Source organism: Cryptomeria japonica, chromosome 7 (assembly GCF_030272615.1).
Source record: "Cryptomeria japonica chromosome 7, Sugi_1.0, whole genome shotgun sequence".
Lineage (NCBI taxonomy): Eukaryota > Viridiplantae > Streptophyta > Pinopsida > Cupressales > Cupressaceae > Cryptomeria > Cryptomeria japonica.
In genome coordinates this window covers 339,320,803-339,343,382 of record NC_081411.1, presented here as the reverse complement: position 1 = coordinate 339,343,382, position 22,580 = coordinate 339,320,803, and the positions used below count along the sequence as shown (strand labels likewise).

The 22,580-nt window shown below is 33.6% G+C and overlaps 1 long non-coding RNA gene across 2 annotated transcripts; it reads right to left on the bottom strand.

The window, feature by feature from the left end:
• Nucleotides 1–7,313: 7,313 nt before the first annotated feature.
• On the bottom strand, nt 7,314–8,972 carry LOC131039094 (uncharacterized). Of its 2 annotated transcripts, none has more exons than XR_009358571.1 (3): nt 8,805–8,972; nt 7,975–8,128; nt 7,314–7,481 (listed from the first exon to the last, which is right to left on the bottom strand). It is a non-coding gene; the product is annotated as an uncharacterized LOC131039094 (long non-coding RNA). The 2 variants fall into 2 exon arrangements; XR_009358572.1 differs by having other exon boundaries at nt 7,317–7,481; nt 7,985–8,128; nt 8,805–8,969.
• Nucleotides 8,973–22,580: the final 13,608 nt, after the last annotated feature.

Below are 22,580 nucleotides of genomic sequence, written 5' to 3'. Positions count from 1 at the left end.
CAATTTTAATTGAACCAACTCAATCAATCAACATCGACACTGAAGAAGCATCAAAGACCATAAACCTAGCAGAGTCATTAACAGATCGAGAAAGGCCCGACTTCACCAAGTTCTTCAAAGAAAAGGAAATCAATTTTTCTTGGTCCTATGCATATATGCTAGGGGTAGATCCAGATTTGATCATGCGCCACTTATCTATAGGTCCAGGAGCTAAGCCAGTCAAGCAAAAACTGAGAAAAATGAACCCGCATGTTGCAATATTGGTTAAAGCAGAACTAAAGAAGCTACTTGATGTAGGATTCATCCAACCCATAGATTACATGAAACGAATCTCTAACATTGTACCTGTATCTAAACTAGATAAAAGTATTAGAATTTGTCCAGACTTCAGGGATCTCAAAAAGGCTTGTCTGAAGGATGACTTTCCTTTACCCAACATCGACACAATTGTAGATCTAACAGTAGTACATGCTATGTTATCACTTATGGATGGTTTCTTTGGCTATAATAAAATAAAAATAGCACCAGAAGACCAAGATAAAACATCATTTACATGTCCATGGGGTACTTACTACTGGAATGTTATGCCTTTTGGCTTGAAGAATGTAGGAGCGACTTATCAATGAGCAATGACCACAATATTTCATGACATGATGCACACATTCATGGAAGATTATGTAGATGATCTATTAGCCAAATCATTCACAAGAGAAGGACATACGAATATTCTAGACAAAATATTTCAAAGGCTAGAACAATTCAATGTACAATTGAATCCTAAAAAGTGTGTCTTCGGTGTAACATCTGGCAAACTCTTGGGGTATATAGTCTCAGAAAAAAGGAATCAAGGTGGACCCTACAAGGGTACAAGAAATCATGGAGATGCCACCCCCTAAAAATATCAGTCAGTTAAGATCTCTATAGGGATGACTACAATCCATAAGAAGATTCATTTCTCAACTAGCTGACAAGTGCCTTCCATTCACTCATCTACTCCACAAGAATGTCCCTTTTAGATGGAAAGACTGATGTGCACAATCATTCCACTAACTCAAGAAATATCTGATCAATCCACTTATCTTGGTACCACCAATTGCAGACAAACCTCCCATTCTTTACATATCAGCTACAAAGGTATCATTAGGAGCATTATTATCACAAGAGGATTCAGCGGGCAAGGAAAGAGAAATATACTACATCAACAGGACATTGAATGGATACGAGCTCAACTACACATTCATTGAAAAGGCTTGTTTGGTTGTGGTGTTTGCTTCTCAAAAGTTTTGACACTATATGTTAGCTCATACAATCAAGCTGGTAGCCAAGATTGACCCATTAAAATTTCTACTCAGCAAAGCCGCTCTCATAGGGAGGTTAGCTAAATGGGTGATGATTCTAAGTGAGTTTGACATCCAGTACATAGACAGAAAGGCTATCAAAGGTCAACCTATCATTGATCAGCTAGCGGAAGCACCATTACAAGACAGTCATCCAATCTATGTTGAGTTTCTAGATACAGATATTCTCACAGTATCGACAAAACCATGGGTCTTGTACTTTGATGGATCATACACATAGCATGGATTAGGTGTTGGCATCATATTCGTCACTCCAGAAGGACACTATTCCTAAATCTTACAGATTGATGTTTCCTTGCACAAATAATATTGTTGAGTATGAAGCTCTGGTAATAGGAATCAAGATGGTCATACAGTGGAAGATCACAGAGTTGAAAGTCTTTGGAGACTTCTAATTAGTCATTAATTCGGTTAATGATGACTATGAAACAAAGGATGACAAGCTGATGCCCTACAAGCGCATAGTGGACGACTTCAAGAAATACTTTGTGGACATCAAATTTGAGCATATTCCAAGGTTGAACAACAATGATGCAGACACCACGACAACCATTGCCTCACTCCTACAAATACCAGAAAAATAGAGTCATTATGAGTTCCTCGTCGAACAATTGTTTTCCCCTACCTATGATAATTGTGAATCCCAAGTCATATGTCACATAGTCGGTTTCGACTGACCCCTCTATGGAAAGATCTACGCATACCTAAAAGGCAATATCCTTCCACTAGCTCTATCCCGAAACCAGAAACACAACTTTATTCATCAAGAAGCCCATTATACCGTAACCGCTGACATAATTTACTGCCAAGGTCTTGATGGTACTCTTCTTTGGTGCCTTGATTGTAACGAATCTGAAATCACCTTGCAAGAACTTCACGAAGGTATTTGTGGTACACATTCAAGTGGTCCTACTCTCACCAAGAAACTTCTAAGGATGGATATTATTGGCCAACTATGGAGAAGGAATCATATTAGTTTGCTAGAAAATGTTCAAAATGCCAAATTCATGGTAATCATATACATGCACCAGCACAAGAGCTACAACCCTTCACTACATCATGGCCATTCTGTCAATGGGGACTCGACCTAGTGGGAAAGATTCATCCTTCTTCATCAAATGGACATAAGTTCATGATCATGACCACCGAGTATTTTACAAAGTGGATAGAGGCCATCCCATTAACTACTGTTACTAGCAAGAAAATATCCTTTTTTATCCAGAATTATCTCATTTGCCAGTATGGCATTCCTCATTCCATTATCACGGATAATGGAAGACCCTTCAAAAATCAAGATGTGCAAGAACTGTAGGGAACGATTCCATATCCAGCATCGTTTCTTGTTAGAAATTAGGATCTTAAGGTACTAATCATTATAAACAAGATCATAAAGTAAATGAAATGAGAAACATACATGCATAAATGTACACATTACACAAGATATACATGGGGAAAACCCTTTCGAGTAATAAACCCCATAAAGCACCATTTAATTAAAAAACTTACAAATATAGTCCATCATAAAATAGACATGAACCTGGGGATACTCCTCCAATAATTCCACATGGCCAATAATACCTCTTGTTCATAGTGATACAACTCACCATAAAGCTCCAAATTCACACAACTCTCAAATGAGAGAGAACCTCCTTAAATAGAGGAGGAAGGGTGGCTTCACTAGTCACACCTTTTCAATAACCCCCATTCATAAATAATTTATAATATAATATTTATTGTATTATAATTATTTCAAATGGGATATGCTTATAAAGCATATAATATATAAGCTTTAATAACCTTATATTAGAACATTATATATAAATGCTATTAGAATGTGACCCCTAATAACATTATGTTCTAACACTCCCCATTAATGTTAATAGGGAATCATATGTTAGTTTCCATCAAAGAAAAAATGAAGTGCCCCAGTAATGTAGGTCTTCTTTGACAATGATAAATAGGGACACAAATATATGCCAACATGAAGATCATGCATTTTGGACTACATGAAAGTCATCTCGTCATAATTTGTAATCCCAATGTTTTAAAAATGATGTTGTGGGGTCTTAAAAATTATATTGGAGCCTCAATCTCCTCAAATTAGTCTCTCCCCAGGTTCATTACATAGTACCTGTAGGACATAATACAAATGTGCCCATAGGACTTAATACAATGCTTTTATAAGTGGAAGATTTACAAGGAGAAGAATTTACAATATGCCCATAGGACTTAAGCACAAATGTTCCTATAGGACTTACTAATGCCTACCTGCATTATTTAAAACAAAAAAGGACTTACATATGCCTCTCTACGAGCTTAAAGGACTTACTAATCCCTATATAGGTCTTATTTCATACCTATTAGGACATATGCCTACTCGTAGGATTTAAAACTAGGATTTAGCCAGTGTCATTGACATGCACACTCCCCCTCAATGGCATCACCTAAGACCAAGCATTATTTGAATTTGGAGCATATAATGCCTAAAGGTCTTATGCCTATTAGGTCATAAATCTAGGATTTAGCCACTAGGTGGTGTCATGCACACTCCCGCTTAATGGCATCACCTAAAAGCCAATCACTGCATAGAGGATTTCAAATTGATGGCTGAAATTCTAATATATAACATGTGCCCATGATCTTCAAAGTGTCTTTATTATAGAATGATTTCACTTGAGTGAGGTTCCCATGATCTTCAATGTTCATTTTGATATTTAGAAATAATATTCTCTAGAAAGAGTAATGTAACTTCACGTAAGATGGTACTTTTACATGTATCTAAATGGAACTCTTCCATAAATCTTTAAGGCCATATATTGATTCTTCAGGAGCTACATTCATATTTCATCCATTTGATTCAAAGACGCATAGAAGATATTCTTCTTATTAAAGTATTGCACCATCCATGTAATAGCATTTGCATCATATGTTTTGAAGGCGTAATCTCACCACACAAGAAATAATATAGTTAGTAACATAGTAATCAATTAAACTTGCTTCATGGTGCAAAGAAAAAAATATAATATTATGAATTTTTCATTCCCAAAGATCATATAATATTCCTCATAAATTTAGAATATAATCCAATGATTAGTAGAAAGGAGATCAACATATATTTTCATAATCATAAGCATGAATAATTAGAGATGTAGACATACTACTGTATATAGTAATAATCCATAAAAAAAAATTAAGCAACAGGTGAGCTATCCTTTCCAAGTTTGCTCCACGGATAGCTTATAAGGGTGATAGCCACCCATTATAAATAGTATGATTGAAAAAAAATTAAAAAAAATGGATCAAATACAAAATAGAACAACAAATCTCTTTGATCTCCAAAAAATATGCCAATGAGTGATTTATCAATTTTGAATTTATTTATGCATATTTGCCAGCCTATACATTTCATAAAGAAATATTTTATCCTCTATTTATGGATAGATAGATTATATGCAACATAACAATAAATCTCCTTGGAAAGAGATACATGTTAAAGTTGGGGTATATTCAAAGATTTTTCACCTCAATATGGTTGATTCTAGAAAACATTATCATAATAGAAATAGGGAAAATTTAAAACCATTTTCTTTTCATATTAAGTCTTCTCTTTCTCAATTGGATATAATATTAAGAAACTGGTATTCTATTCCACATGCTGGTCTATTATTCATCCACTACTCAATTAAGATATATGTGAGCCTTTGTTGTTTGAAAACTAATCTCATATGAAATGAAGTGAAATAGTAGTAGCCTCAACCATAATTATGACCCTTCTTTAACATCATAGTAAGCTTATCACTTCTACCAACTAAATTGGAATGGGCTCCAATGTTGTTGCCTTCTAGAATCTCCCACACAAAAATAATTTTCATTTTAACATTTAAATTCTATGACCATTGAAAGGAGAAAATTTTAATAATTGCAAGGGCAACCATTCTAGGCATAACACTTTACAATATACAACTTTCAAATAACATCTTTCAATAAAAAAAGACAATAATTGATACAAACTAGGTGATGGGAAATTAAGTTTACAATTTAATATGTTGCTTCCATAATTTTATTGTTTTCAAAGATGCAACAAGATAGGAAAGGAGATTTCAAAAAAATAATAATTTCGAGCAATTTATTAACTAAGCTCAACTAGATTTGTGAGACTAGTGCTCCCATATATGGCACAAGAGGATGCTGCCAATGATCAAGGAACCCTTATCAAACAATGTACAATGTCATAATTGTCAATATTATATGTAGAACACCATAAACCTAGAGCCATACCCTTGGAGATTTCAAAACTATTGTAAGAATTATTAAGAAAGGATGACAATAATAAGACAAATGAGTTTGTGAGATAAGTTTCTATGAAGGTGATAAAAGAAGGTTGAGTTGAAGTCCACAAAAAACTAAGCACAAAGTCAATGATTCTTTCTCTAATCATTTCTTAATGTTTTTCTTGATCGAATTTGCGAATGGGAAGGATCACTAACAATGCTGTTCAGAATAGTAACTTGAAACAATTACATTGCATCTATGTGTTGGGTAAACTCCAGTATCAAATGTAGATCAAAAATTTTAAAATTTACAGTGCTATCGAAGGAATAGAGGTCACCTAAAATGCCTTATTTGGAAAGAGTCATGCCAAATTGGAAAATATGACGCCAAATTTGAGTAGAAGATGGCTCTAAATTTATACCAAAAGATTTTCAAAAGTGTGATCACGAACTAAAGATTGCCTTATTTGGAAAGAGTCATGCCAAATTGGAAAATATGACGCCAAATTTGAGTAGAAGATGGCTCTAAATTTATACCAAAAGATTTTCAAAAGTGTGATCACGAACTAAAGATTGTGGAAATGATGCCAAGATAAAAGACAATTTTCACCACATATGATGCTAAAACTGGAAACGACCAAGTCTGAGCACCAGGGTGAGGTTTCCACACTAGAACATATGTTTATTCATGCCAAAAGAGAATGCTAATAGGAAAATAATAATAAGTTGAGCCATAAAGTTTGCAGAACGTATTGTAGTTAGTGGAAAAGAGAATTCTAATCGTTGCAATGAAGTATTCATATGAGTAAGTCTAGTATTTATAGTAGACTCCAATAGTTTTGCTTTTAAAAGACATATATTCAAAAAGAGGAACGTTCCTTTAATTATGATATAATTTGTGAGGATAACTGTGTCATTTCTGAAATCGATTCAGTGAGGTAGGTAGGCAGTCCATGTAAGTGGTTACAAAAGTGATCCATCTGATTGAATCCGCTCCGCTCTATTAAAGTGTTGTCAACCATCATTAATAACAGTATGCCTTTGACAAGGTTTTTAAAACACAAATGAGGCTAACCAAATGTTTGTTTATTTGGAAGAGAGCAAAGATCGAATCCTTTTACAAAATGAGAATAGTTGAGGATGACTTTGTGAGAGATTGAAAGAAGAAATCCTCAACCAAAACTATGGTAATGGAGGTGTTGTTTTCACTGTCTATCATTGAGCCAAAGGGAGAGAGGAATCACTCATCGAAAAAGAATGATATATATTTATCTCTGAGATAGGGTCATGCTTCTTTGTACTAAAGGTTGTGATTTTTAAAAACGTCGTAATTTCATAGAAAGCTATGGCATTTATAAGCGTTGCCACGCTCGACCTCTAAAAACAAATGTGTCTTGTAATATTGAACAAGAGCTGCATTGCAGCGTAGTTCCTGCCAAAAATGACAGGGCAGTTTTGAAAGAAAATAAGTTATTATTAGTTTGCGCTATTTTTATGTAGTGAATGCTTAGTTTTAGAGTCTGCGAATTCCATAAAGATTTTTGTGCCTTTTAAATAATGTTTTTTCGGTGTTATTTAAATAATGATTTGCACACTCTTTTGTAATTGATTTGTTTTAAAATAATACAATGTTTCTTTACGATGGACACTAAATTTCTGAGTAGAAAAGAATGAGTTTCTGCAATCTATCTCTGATTATTAAATAATGTCCGCTGTTAATCTGCAATACACTTCATAAAATCTCATTTATTTTATATGTCGATTTTGCAGCCTAACATCATCATCTCCAAAAGCTCAATGAACAGACTCCTCCTCAAAATCCATCAATACTGAACTGCATGTTCATTAGGGCCTGCATGCCACATTTCAGAGAGTTTGGATTAAGTTTCTTGGATGTTTTTAATCAGAATATGAGATACTGAGGAACTAAGGATCATTGCAAATCTTAAGAAAATGAAACATTTGCTTGGCTAAAATGTACCAAGCAAGATCCATTTAGGCCAAAACACCAGATGAAAGTTTACAGGATCCTGCGCATTGTGAAAGCAGAAGGTCTTCACAAATTTGAATTACTAGTTCACACCATCCACAAAAATAAATGCAAAAATGGGAATACACAAATGAATGAACTTTGTGTAAATATACATATAGCTCTTCTCCCACCTCAATATGAATAAATAAAATTGAATGTATATGTGATAACATGTAAGAGAAATGAAATCTGTACATTAAGAAGTTTAAAATCAATTCTTGCAGATCAGACTGTCAACTTGAGTACCAGTACAAAAAGTCTACCAAACAAATGAGCATAAAATAATTTCCATTACTAGAGGGTGTCAAGTCACCTGTACTCACTATGTAACTTCATCCCGCCTTCCATTGTTTCCTTACTGAGTTGCCCGCCATGGATAGCTGGTGAGGCTAGTTCAGGCTTCTGAGAGGCACCTAGTGTACTTTGTCCATCTGTGATTGGAGGCTAATACTTTGCAAGAATGTTAGCTGTCCATTAACACAGAAAAACAATAAATCAATTGACAGGCTTAACCATCACCACACTTCTACATAAAATTGCAAGTTAATACAAAATTCTCAAAGCATTTGGGTGTGCGTTAGTGTGAAATAAACAACTGTAAAACCCATTACAAAGAACTATAGTTCATTTCTCAAGCCAGTGTCAATGAGATTTGTCTACTATACACTGTTAGAAAAAATTAAGTTCCAAACATTTATATAGTGAAAGCTACAACCATAAATGCCATCAAAGAAAAAAGGAAATTTACCTACATATAGATAGAATTAAAACTTGATGTAATCTTGTTGTCCGGCATATCTCTGCTAGAGTGAGCACCTTATTACTTCATTAAACCTCAACATCTTTACATCGCGTCCAGTCTTAACTACAATATAGAGCACTTTATCTTATTATATATGAATCCTCATACAAAGCATGTGAGAATATGCTCTTGTTTAGCACACATGTCTACATATGAATCATAACTATTCAATATACACTTTGAAAAATAGGTACAGAATAATAGCTCATCATCACGGAGTTGTGTTACATCTTATAACATAAGGATAGAAATCTAATAATAGTCATGTATTTACTCTGGACAAGGAAGGATTATAAGATGTGTGAATATGCATTAATAAACTGTGTACGAATCACTCTCACCTCATTCTACGGTCCCCTGGTTCGAATATCACAGTGAGAAACATCTAGAAAGTTTTTCTGGGATGATCCATCGGCACCATTGTTTTCTTTAGCTCTGGCTGAGTTCACTAATGTCTCCATGGACAAGTCTTCCGATGAGTCCGAAGCACTATTAAGTGGTGAAGCAAGACCACTTCCTCATGAATACCCGTCCTATATTTTAAGGGACCACATTGCATTTACATGTAAAACAGCTGTCAACAAAAACCCACGGCACAACAAAGTAAGAAAAATCATGGTATTGGAAACAACCAGGAAAGCTCCCCTCTTTTCTTTTTTCTCTTATTTTAAAATAAAAACCCAAAATCCTTCATAGTGGGTTTGGATTGTATGAAAACCGAACACATTATGTGCCTTTGAAGGAAGAAAAATATGTGCATTGTAGTGACACTTGTTCTATTTGTAATGACTAGGTGTTAAAGCCAGTGAAACTTGTTCTATTTTGTCATGATTAGGTATTAAAAGTGAGGAGAATAAATAATGTGGAGTGAACTGCCCCTGCAACGCACTGACGAACAGACCCTGCAATGCACTGGCAGACTCATCAAATGTCGTGCGTTCTCTCTTGTTGAATTTTGCACCCCTCAATAGAGCCCAATAAGATGCAACCAAATTTCACTAACGCCTCTGAAAACCGTTTATAGTGCCAATGAAATGCAGCCAAAAAAGTTTTTATTTAAAAATCGCTAATCCATTTTCTGACAATCTGTTAGCACCAAATTCAATCCAATCAGATCACCAGAAAAAATGTTTTATAAATTTTCGGCTTAAAAAAATTGCACATTACTCTGACTGAACATAGGAATAAAGAAAGACCTAGAAAAAATCTAAATTGTTATTGGTTGCAAGAGCTAAGGATTAAGAAACAGTTAATGGCTGCCCCTCGGCAATAGTTGCATGCAAGGCAGGAACTAATAATAGGTATGATGAATTTAAAAGCATATGGCATAATTGACTTGGAAATGAATGTTTTGTATCTTATTAAGAATTCACCTGATTCTAATTTGAATTGGGAAGATCAAAAATATTTTGAATGATAGTTGGGTACTGTCTCAAAAAAAAATATAGAGAGATATTTGATCATATTTTTTTTTCATGAGGAGGAACTATTAAGTCATATTTTATTATTGGTATCTATAAGATAATGTGGTGTTTATTAATATTTGTTTTTTAACTTTTTACTTTAAGATCAAGATCATAATGATAAGGTAAAAAAGGATTATGAAGGTCACTTGGGAATTGGTAACAATGAATCAAGTTTTCAAATGAACCTAAAAAACATTTAGGCTTTATAATTTCATTTATTTTGATGGAATTTTTATCTCAAACTTCTCCACTCCAAAAAAAATGTAAACAAAAATTAATGTGTGAATTATTTCAAAATAAAAGGAAATTCATGATAACTATTTAAAAATTCATTTTATTTTCTTTCTTTTCATAAGAATAAACATCATTCCTCACTCAGTAATCAAATAGATGTTAATATGAAAAAAAATATTAGGTATAACCTTGAAAAACAATGATTAGAATTTTCTAACTTAGCCTTGATGAATTGATTTAAAATAACGGAGAGGACATAAAAGATGCATTTCATAAAAAACCCTTACATGTGTTGATTGACAATAAGTAAATTTCTCATCAAATTATATATATCTTCTAGTATGACCTATAAAAATGATTAGTATAGCCTAACCTGCTCTAATACGATGTTAGAAATTCGGATCTTTGGGTACTTATCATTATAAGCAAGATCATAAAGTAAATGAAATGAGAAACACGCATGCATAAATGTACACATTACACAAGATATACATGGGGAAAACACTTTCATGTAAAAAACCCCATAAAGCATCATTTAATTAAAACACTTAAAAATATAGTCTATCATAAAATAGACATGAACTTGGGGATACTCCTCCAATACTTCCACATGGCCAATAATACCTCTTGTGCATAGTGGTACAACTCACCATAAAGCTCCAAATTCACACAACTTTCAAATGAGAGAGAACCTCCTTAAATATAGGAGGAATGGTGGCTTCACTAGTCACACGTTTTCAATAACCCCCATTTATAGATAATTAATAATCTAATATTTATTAAATTATAATTATTTAAAATGGGATATGCTTATAAAGCATATAATATATAAGGTTTAATAACCTTATATTAGAACATTATATATAAATGTTATTAGGATGTGACCCCTAATAACATTATGTTCTAACATATCTCCACACCATATTATCCACAAGGGAATGGCCAAGCAGAAGCCTCAAACAAAATCATCTTGAAAATAATCAAGAAGACAGTGAATGAGGTTGGTTGTGACTAGCATGTTCAACTCAACCCATTATAATGGGCCTGCAGAACTAGCATCTGCACACCTAAAGGAGCAACACCATACTCACTTGTGTATGGATCAGAGGTTATTCTACCAAGAGAGGTTGAAATTCCATCACTTAGAGTATCATTGAAGGGACTCATTCTAGATGAGGAATATCAGGCAAATAGACTACAAGAGCTAGAATTGTTGGATGAACACCGACAACGTGCCTTTGATCACCTCAAAGCATATTAGCAACGCATGTGCCGAAGCTACAATCACAAAGTAAAGCCAAGAACATTTCAAATTGGTGACTTGGTACTAAAGTAAAATCTCCGCAATCAACAGGATCGGGAAAAGAAGGGCAAATTTGAACCAAATTCGCTAGGTCCTTTTGTCATCATATCCGCTTATAGATCGGGGGCATATCAGTTGTCTACATCAGAAGGGGGCTTGTTTGACGAACCTATCAATAGTGTGCATCTCAAAAAAAATTATACCCGAGTTTTCCAATGCATGGATAAGAGAAAAATACAAAAAATCAAAAGATCAAGAAAAATACAAAAAAAATAAAAAACAATCAAAAAGTGCAATAAAAACAAGTGGTGAAAACCTAGCAATAGGTTCTATTTGTGACAAATCAGCTTTTCCATCTATATGTATCCATATCATATATTTTCACATCCATTCGAACTAAGCCTATAGCCATCACAACACTTTTTAACTCAGCACAATCTTGGACACACTTAGTGCAGTCAATGTCCTTGATTATCCGAACGGTTATCCGCATCATATCTCACCATGTCTTGGTGATCAATGTATATATCCATATAGAAAGAAGTGTTCATAGCTAGGGGGAAAATCCCAACTGTAACTGGGGGCATCTTGCCTTTTAGAGGTTTAAACAAAGTAGATAACCATCAAAACAGAGACATTTTTGAACAAAACAAAGATCATGGCTATCAATGGTAGACTTCAAAAACTAGGAACTGAACAAACTAAACAAAGATCTACTTGCAAGATGTTTTATCTGACATAATACATAAAATAGCATGCATATTTACCTATGGTTGTTTTTTATTTTTGATATCATATCTCCTGAGCGACTCAAAAATGTCTTGAAACTAGAGATGCAAGGAAGGAGTATGATATTTTCTTTGTCTATTGTTTGTGAGCAAAGCCTTTTACTGTACAAGTTTATCTCACGATGTGATCAGGTAACATATCACTAAGGACATTTTGGATTTGTATAGGACAAAGGTTAACTCTTGTCCATTTTTATGCAAGCAACACTCGGGTCATCTTGGTTCAATTATACCTCGACGCTTGTGTCATCTTGCAATATCAAACTCCAAGTAATTTTTACTCAATTCATTATGGTTCAATTATACCATGATGCTTGTATCAACTTTCAACATATCAAAGGCTCAATGATGACAAAAAGGAAACACAATAAAATTTGATCTAAAGGATGACTATATCAGAAACGAGGGTTCATTTAGTTGCATTAATTAGTCATTACCACTTAGCTTCATATCATTGATTGATTCATCTTATTTAAATGTTGCACTAGTATCATTTTGCATCCCATTTTCAAGATACATCTCATTATCATTTTCATATCATTTAACATTTGCATTTAGGAGCGTTATCATTTCATATCATTTAAAAATTTGCATTTAGGTGCATTGTCATTTTTCATATCATTTTAAAGGTTGCATTTAGTTGCATTATCATTGTCATTTTAATATCATTTAAAGTGCAGTTCATATCATTAATCATTTTAGTGGCATTCCATACCCTTAGGTACATTATCATTTCATATCATATCATTTACAGTTACATTTAGTTGCATTTTATATCATTTGGTTTTATTATAATTTCATAGCATTGCATTTAGTTTCATTGTAATTTCATATCATTGCAATTAGTTTCATTATCATTTCATATCATTGCATTAGTTTCATTATCATATCATTTTAACATTGCATTGGTTTCATTTTCATATCATATCATTTTTACTTTACATTAGTCTCATTTATATATCATTAATCATTTATCATCATTTTCATTAAAAACATTTCATTTAAAATCATTGTCCTTTGGTAAAATATCAAAGCATTTATCATATCATCCTATTAAAAAGCATCATTATATCAACATCACATTTGCATTTCACAATAGGATATTTATTCATCATGTGTACGCATCTACATTATCATTTTCATATCATAAAAATCTCAATAAGAAATCATAATATAGGCATATATCACCTTCAAAACATATAGATTATCTCATCAAAAATCACATCATCACACACATCACAACAAAATCATGTAGATTTGCATATCACAGCATCTAGATCATCAAAGTAAATGCATCCATATCATATATAAGCAGGTCAGTATCATATCATCATTCATGTGTGACCCATGTCAATCCAAAGAAAAGCATTGATACATGTCAAGATAAATCAATGAAAAGAATAATGTCCAAATGCCCCTACATATCATATCAAAAAATAAATGTGCATCAACAAAGGCTCGGGATCATCACTATCCAAACATCAATATACATCAATAGGTACATCATATCAAATGATCAAAAGAATATCAAAATGTACATCATATAATCCATGAGAAAAATACATCATCACAGAGCAATCTAAGAGTGGCTGCCACCCAAATCTATCAGTCGGTCACTAGGATCACCTCCACTTGCAGGACCTGCACTTGTACCATCACCTCTGGGATCTCTCCTAGGCCACGTAACTCCCTGGTTGCCCTCCTGTCTCTAAGAACCCCCACACTGCGAGCTAGGTACAAATGATGGTGCTCATTGCTCGAGTGGGATGACCTAATGATATAGGCTCCTATAGTGCTCGGCCCTCTCTGACTTTCGCATAAGATCCCTAATGGTATCACTAGTACACCCTAAACTATGTTATCTATCCCTGTGCCTGAACCAATTGTACCTGTAAGGTCTGCACCATGGATTGAAGGGAAACTATCTATGCCTACTGCTAATGAGGAGGCACTGAAATCTGAACCACTGACAGCAGTGAAGGCTATGGATCTTGACCAGCCTATCTTATCATAACCTATACAGGGGCAGCAGGTGGAGGCATATCTACCCTCCTCCACCTTATAAAAGGCTACACATCCTCCTCCTCCTCCCCCCTATCGCCTCCTCTAGTTGCAAAGGACCTCCATGATGAATGTCTTGTCGCCATCCTCCTCCTCTGCCAATAACCCTGCGGCCTCACCCTCTATCACCTCCTTCTCCTCCCCCATCATCACCTCCTCCACCCTCTCCACCTCGGTCAATCTGACCTCAAGCTCTGCCCACACCACCACCTCTCCTACCTCTCCCTCTCCCCCACCCTCACCTACCAACTCTTCGACCTCCAAGCCCTCCCTCATCATCGTCATCACCTACCTCCTCCAAGGGTGGTACCAGCTCCCTAGGTTCTCTCAGTCATGGGAAGGGATGCTCTGTGAAATACTATGCATACTACTTAGTCATACCTGCATCTTCTATCCCTATCTGCATCTCCCAACATTCCCATGGCAGTGCCTCAAACTTTGCACGTGCTATATTGAAATCCAGTGTAGAGCCCCATTCTACTCTCTCCTTGTGCACTCTGGCATATATGGCTGCACCCTGAGGCATCCCCTAGGTATGACCAAACTATCGGTACACACATGTCAAAATGAATCTCTCAATAACATAGGGAGTCCTCCCTATCAAATACCTACTCTGAAATAGCACTAGGATCTCTGTAGCATCCTTGACCCTAGCCTCATAGTCCATGTATGGTCTCCAGATCACTGAATCCATGTCATTTATGATCCGTCTACAATAGTCCAAACTTTCCAGCATGGGTTGGGAAGTTGCCTGTCAGTACATAAATAAATAAGGTAACCCAACCGATGGTGATCTCTCCACTACTCTCCGGGTCACTGTTATGTGCTCCCATGCCTAGATTTGTAGAAGTGTGACCCCGGTTGATAAACTCGCACCCTCATCATACACAACCAGGTGTACCTCATGATACAAATAAGCCAATACACAAATACCCCATGCATATCGTGTCCTCTGTCTAACCATTTGTTGTAGTATCCGGCCCCATCCAACTGAGAACCCATGTGATCTCCTATCCGAACAAAGGAAGCCACCAATCAAACCTGCTAATATAGATGGAAGTGGGGCATACTAATCTACCATGTCCTACCATGCCATTGAATAACCACTAAGCTATGGATCAGAAAATACCTCATGCAATGCAGCAATCCCACCCTGCTCATCTACATCATACTATACTAACTCACCAGTAATCAAAATCTGCAAGATCCTATACATGTCCTCTAGTGTCACTGTAATCTCTTCAGCCGGCAAATGGAAGGTGTTATGATCACTGTGCCACCTCTCTACCAATCTAGTCAGTAGAGCCATGTTCTTCCGATAGGAAGGCATGAATAGGATATGTGACAACCTACATGCAACAATAATAGCCCTGTCATCATCAGTCAAAGCTCCCTGCATATCCAATGTCTTCAAGTATCACTCTCGAAGCATCAGCAAAATGCATCGAGCCTACATCACAATATCAAACACCATATCAGTTCTAGATCTATCAAATCAATTAATAAACATGTGCCAATCAAACAATCTCCTATATCAGCTAAGCATGAGATCCTAAAAAATAATCTCAAGGAGCCCCTATTAGTGACATCAGTCATGCTATCATTTAGGATTTTTCAATCATAAACTCTTCATCAGTCAAGTGGATTCATCTTAGCCTATCTTATCAGTGACGCAAGTCACGCTATCTAATACCAGTCAGTTCATCTTATCCTATCACATCAGTTGACCCATATCAGTAACACAATGACTCATATCGACATACAAGTGACCTATATCAAATCACAGTTATCCCATAGTCAAGCACAAAGTTATCTGCTATCGACTAAAGTGACCCATATCAACATCAATGACTCATATCGAAATCAAATAAATCCATATCAAATCAAAGGACCCGTAACGAATCCATATCAAAATCAAATTGTCTCGTAACGAAAATCAAATTGACCTATATCGGTGACAAAAGTCACGCTATCATTTTAGAGTTTCGATCTTAAACTCTTATCAACAAGAGACAATTCATCTCAACCTATCCTATCAGTGACCTATTCATTGCACTTATCAAACACTTGGAGTGTTGATCCTATCAACTATCAAACATACCTCTCCTATCAGTGATGCAAGTCACCTATCCATTTAGAGTTTCAATCATAAACTCTATCTATCCAAACACAAAAAGACACAACACCACGCCCTATCAATATCAAACTTCAATATTTTCAACAAAATCAGCCAAAAACAAGACCCTTTTGACCATTGAACCAAGTATCAGACATCATCACAAGTACCAAAATCAATTTTGCGCATGTCACAAATTCCCAAAAATATCCAAAATTCAACGTTGTTTCGTATGCGCTAAAATAGTTTTTAAATGCACTATTTAAAATGAGCTAAAACAACAATCGAATGCGCCACAATAGTCAACTAATGTGCTAAATCAATTATCATATGCACCACAACAATCAACTAATGCACTAAAAGATAGATCGAATGTGCTAATCTAATTATCGAATGCACTAATTAACACTTCAAATGCGCTAATCTAACTATCCTATGTGCTATGATAAAAAATTAAATACGCTACACAAAAAATCATATGCACTTCAAGATTAACTAAATGTGCTAAACCGAACACCTAAAACTAGGGCACAGAAAATATGGAAAATTTGCTACAAATCTTGAAAAATCTATCTAAAATGCTCAAAAATCAAACAAAATAAATTAGAAAATCCACTTAACAGAGGTCCATACGCTGTTGGCCTCTCATAAAGTCAAAATCTCTCAAATTTGTGGCTCTGATAGGGGGGCACCATCTTGCTCTCTCTTCTCTTCTTCTCTCCAAGCTCCAATCTCCAAATGCCAAGTGCACAAATGAGTTGGAATGGGACCCTTGGAGACTTATATAGTCCATGGTGATGTCAGTAGGGTGTGCTGCCTAGATGGATGTGTGGGGCATGTTCGCGCTATGTTTGTATCATATTTTCTCCATTTTTTTATAACTTTTATCGACAGATCAATATCAAAATTTTAAAAAATCCAAAAATTCTAAAAATTGTCAAGAATACACAAAAATAGCCCCGAGAGACAATTTTTTCTCAATTCATCTCCCAAGGGGGCATCATTATCATATCAATGTCATATCAATATCAGTATCCATATCTGGGGCATCGTATCAAAAAAATTGGCTACGACAACAAAATCAAAAATTTTGGTGACATATCGAGTGATTTGTCTTTGAATCAACATGTGGTCACACGTCACTTCAAAGAGGAGAAAAATGAAGATGCCTAAAACTTTCACATCTAATTAAATAAATTTTATTTGTTTAATTATTTCTTATTCAACTATTAATTAAATTAAGGTTTAATTAATATCCCCTTTTCTTCTATCCAACCATTAATCAAATTTAATATTTGATTAATTAACCTTTCTTCTACTAATTGAATAAATCCTATTTATTTGATTAAATCCCCTTTCCAAATTTAATTGAATTTACATTCAATTAAATTAATTTGCTAATATAAATAAATCAATATTTATTTATAAATTACCCTCCCACTTGTGTTTTCCTACAAATGCAATTTGCACCGATTAATTGAAATAAACCATTTTATTTTAATTAAAAATCCTAATATCTCCCACTTGCATTCTCCTAAATTCATGACTAAACCTCTTCTAGAGCCTTCTAGATTCTTCTAATAATCCTAATTAGCCTAAATTACCCTTGATCATTTGCACATTCATTAAAAGAAGGTCACTTCTCACAAAAGCCTCAAAGTCTTTGAAATGCATTAAAGGCTTGATGTCTCCAACAAGTTAACCCTTAAAGTCTCCCAAACCATTAGTGGTTAACTCAACCTTACCACATGATTAGAGACTTTCTCTCTAACTCAACCCTCATCTAACCCATGGGTCTCATCAAGCACTCATTGCTTGGACCCTAGATATTATATTAACCCTTGCACAAGAGTTTACCCTTTGGGTAAAAGCTTTATCCACTGGTTATCCAATAGCTCAACCATAACCTTACCTCCTAAGGTAACTGCCATGTCTTTTCAGGCATTTAATGCCTCTTACATCTCCTCTCAAGCCTCCTCAGGGTGACATTTATCAAACTAGGATTGGATTGAAAACCTCACAAGGATTGACTAACTTTCAATCCTGACCCTTGTTAAGATTACTCAATCTTAACCATCCAATTGCCCATTTCTTCTATAAATAGAGATCCATTTCTTCCATTTTAAGAATCCAAGTTTCATGCATCCATGTTATCAAGAATTTGCATTTGCCTCTCTCATAAGCTTAAACATTTTAGATAGTAATAACATTTTCATAATATGTTAGTTTCTTTATCATATCTTAGTATTATCATAGCATCATCATGTTAGGATAGCATATCATGTTAGATTAATCTTCATATCACTCTCATGTGCTAGTTTACTATCACACTAATCTTGTTATTTTGCACCATATCATTAGCTAGTTTCATATCCATATCATGCTAAGATCTTAGTTGCATAGCATTTAGATCTTTTATCAAGGTTAGTGCAGGATCAAGGGGGGCCAAAAAGTGGCGATGTGAAAAAAATAGTCTTCTTCACTCGCCTAAAAATGCGAAAATCCGTGTTGACTTTTTGCTTGGCCTAGGTGTCAATACACCTTGGCCTAGTAATTACCTATGCAAATCGGATATCCGATTTTCATTTGTAATTTTAATTTAAAAAATATATTATATGTTACATATTATATAATATATAATCTATTATTATATTATATAAAATAATAAAGTAATATTATATTATATATAACATAATAATGTAATATTATATTATATATAACATAATAATGTAATATTATATTATATTATATTATATTATATTATATTATATTATATATAATACAATATAATATTATATTATATATAATACAATATAATATTATATATAATATAATATAATATATAATATAATATTATATTGTATTATATATAATATAATATTATATTGTATTATATATAATATAATATTATATTGTATTATATATAATATTATATTATATTATATATAATATTATATTATATTATATATAATATTATATTATATTATATTATATATAATATAATATAATCTAATATATTATTATAATAATATAATATAATATTATAATATAATATTATAATATAATATTATATATAATATAATATTATATTATATTATAATATAATATTATATTATATTATAATATTATATTATATTATATTATAATATTATATTATATTATAATATTATATTATATTATAATATTATATTATATTATACTATTATATTATATATAATATAATATAATATAATATTATATTATATTATATTATATATAATATAATATTATATTATATAATATTATATAATATTATATTATATAATATTATATAATATTACATAATATAATACAATACGTATTATATTATATTATATTATATTATATATTATAATATATATAATATAATACAATACGTATTATATAATATAATAATATATTATATTATATATGTTATTTAAAAATAATTTAAGTATAAAAATCGGATATCCAATTTTATCAGATATTCGATTTTCTGAGACTTTTATATTTTGACAGTGGCAGCCCGTGAGTCATTTTTAACTCACGGGCCACGCGATTTCATCACAATCCGATATCTACTCCATCCGATATCTGGTTTTTTGACAAAAAATTGCTAAAAGATAGATTCAGAGGTAAGAATTTTATCGTTTTGAATCATTTTCATTCATTTTTTGTATTTTTTGTTAATGTTTATTTGATTTTTCATTGAAAATATGATTTTTTTTATGGAAACTAGGTTTTTTTAAATCAAATACCTAATTGTTTAAGTTTGTTAACTAATTTTAACTGTTTACATTCAATTAGGTTAAAAATGGGGGATAACAATGAAAACACTGACGAACCACAACTGCAACAGCGAAACCCTCATTTGCCAAAACCCCCCTCAATTCAAGATTTGATTGCACAAAATTTGAATGAATTGAGGGGGATTGCAGAAGTATATCGTAGGATCCCTCGTCTAAACCCAATGTTTGATCCTCTCACGTTGATCATAAAAAGTATGAAAACCATGACTGAGGAGCACGATGCCACCCTTTTGTGGCGAGATTCTATGAGGGAAAAATATGCAGATGGCTTGTCGTATAAGGATATCAAGGATCTTGAGATATCCAAAGCCGAAAATGCCTCATTGTTTGTCAATCCTCATACTGGTCAGCCCGTAGATCCCAAAAAAAAAAACTTTCTATTAAATGGTGCAAAAATGATGGGATTGTGAAAAACTTTTGGTATCGTTGGTGGATGGTTTTCGACAAACCACCCAAAAACAATCTTGAAATCCCCTTCTATTTTATAAAAAAATTGTATGCTGAGTTTGTTTTACACAAACATGTGAACTACTTTGACATCCAACCTTTCCAGGGTGTAGGTTTAGGTATGCCCCAAAATAGACCTGGGGCAGTCAGAGTAGTCCAGGGCTTGTATGTCCCCCCTCCTCCTGTTGATCCCCCACCTGTAGTGCAGCATCCTGATATCATTTGTGAGGGGGCTTCATAGACCATATCGGCTATTCACTCTTTGAGTAGCCTTTTGGTTTCTCAGGCTGCGTCAATAGCTCAGCCTACTCTTGATGGTAGCGATGCATCCAGTGGCGTTGACATGTCATCCTCAACTCCACACATATGCGTGCCCCATAGTTGTGTCATGTGTGGGTACTGTCCACAGGATGATCGACGGGTTGTCCTACTAGACCCAGACTGGAGGATACCCTGGGGAGTCCTCACATGCTAGAGGCGAGGAGGCACCGTCATCATACATTGATGATGTAGTGGTAAGATTTGTATTTTCACAGTTCATGTTATATTTTAATTAAATATTTATAAATTAGATAATATTAAGTTCTAATTTTTATTTACATGGTCTATTTAACAGTTGATGACCGAGGATGAGTTGAGACAGATTCAAGAGGGCACCTTGTCGGCCATTTCATTTGGCCTTGATAGCTTGGCGGGTACATATATAATTGCACCTAGTCATTTGTATTTTATTGTACATAGATGCTTATCATTTATATTGGTATTAATTAGATTATGTAGTAACTTGCATGTATATCTTATTTTACTCTTGTAAAGCACAAGCAGCATGAGTGCGGTGCAGTGTGATTCAGGATCTGGTAGTGTAGTTGGAGACAAGGGAAAGGTAATTGAATGCAAATATGATTGAATGAATAGTTTAAATAACTTATAGTGATTATACATGTCTAGACATAGATTGATAGTTTCATATACTTGTTGTGTATATATACAGAGAATTCTTGGCTTCACATCCTTGATGACTACACCCAGTATACCTGAAGAAGAAGAGATGCCTCGAGTAGATGTGTGTTTATTTTATTTTTTGATTAGTAGATATAATTTGTTATTATCAGTGGCAATTATATGCTAACTTCTATCAATGTCATGTTTCTGAACATATGTAGGTTGTGTATGAAAATATTCAAAACATACCTCCTCTACCGAAGACATACATCAAAAGTCCTACAAAGCTGAAGAGAAAACGTGGAGATGAGGTAAACATGAATAGTTCAATTATAGTTCATTTTTATGTTAACTTTTCGAATGTGAATTATATAATATAACTAATATTAATCGTGGTTTGTTTTTCTTGTGCAGGATCCTTCAGAGCCGAGCAGTGCGGCAAAGAGTATCGATTTTGATGATCCATCAACAGCTTAGGATGTTATAGATAGTTTTGGGATGCTTACAAGTCTAGTTGGCATGTATATTTTGTATATGGACATACATTCACGTATTTAGACATACATTTTGTTTCAGTTGGCATTTATGCCATATTTGTGTATGGACATACATTTGTAATCATTTGACATTTTTATATATACAGAAGTTGATATTCGATCATATAAATTGTTGCTCATCTGTGCATGGTGTTATCATGGAAATCTTTAATCTTCATTCCAATAATTAACAATGGTTAATAATGGCTATTTAATGAACAATACAATTCATTTCATTTCATCGTAAGTGTTGTTTTTATAATGAACAATATAATTCATTTAATGAACAATACAATACAATTCATTTAATGAACAATACAATTCATTTAATCAACAATACAACACAATTTCAATGAACAATACATTTCATGAACAATACAATTCATTTAATGAACAATACAATACAATTCATTTAATG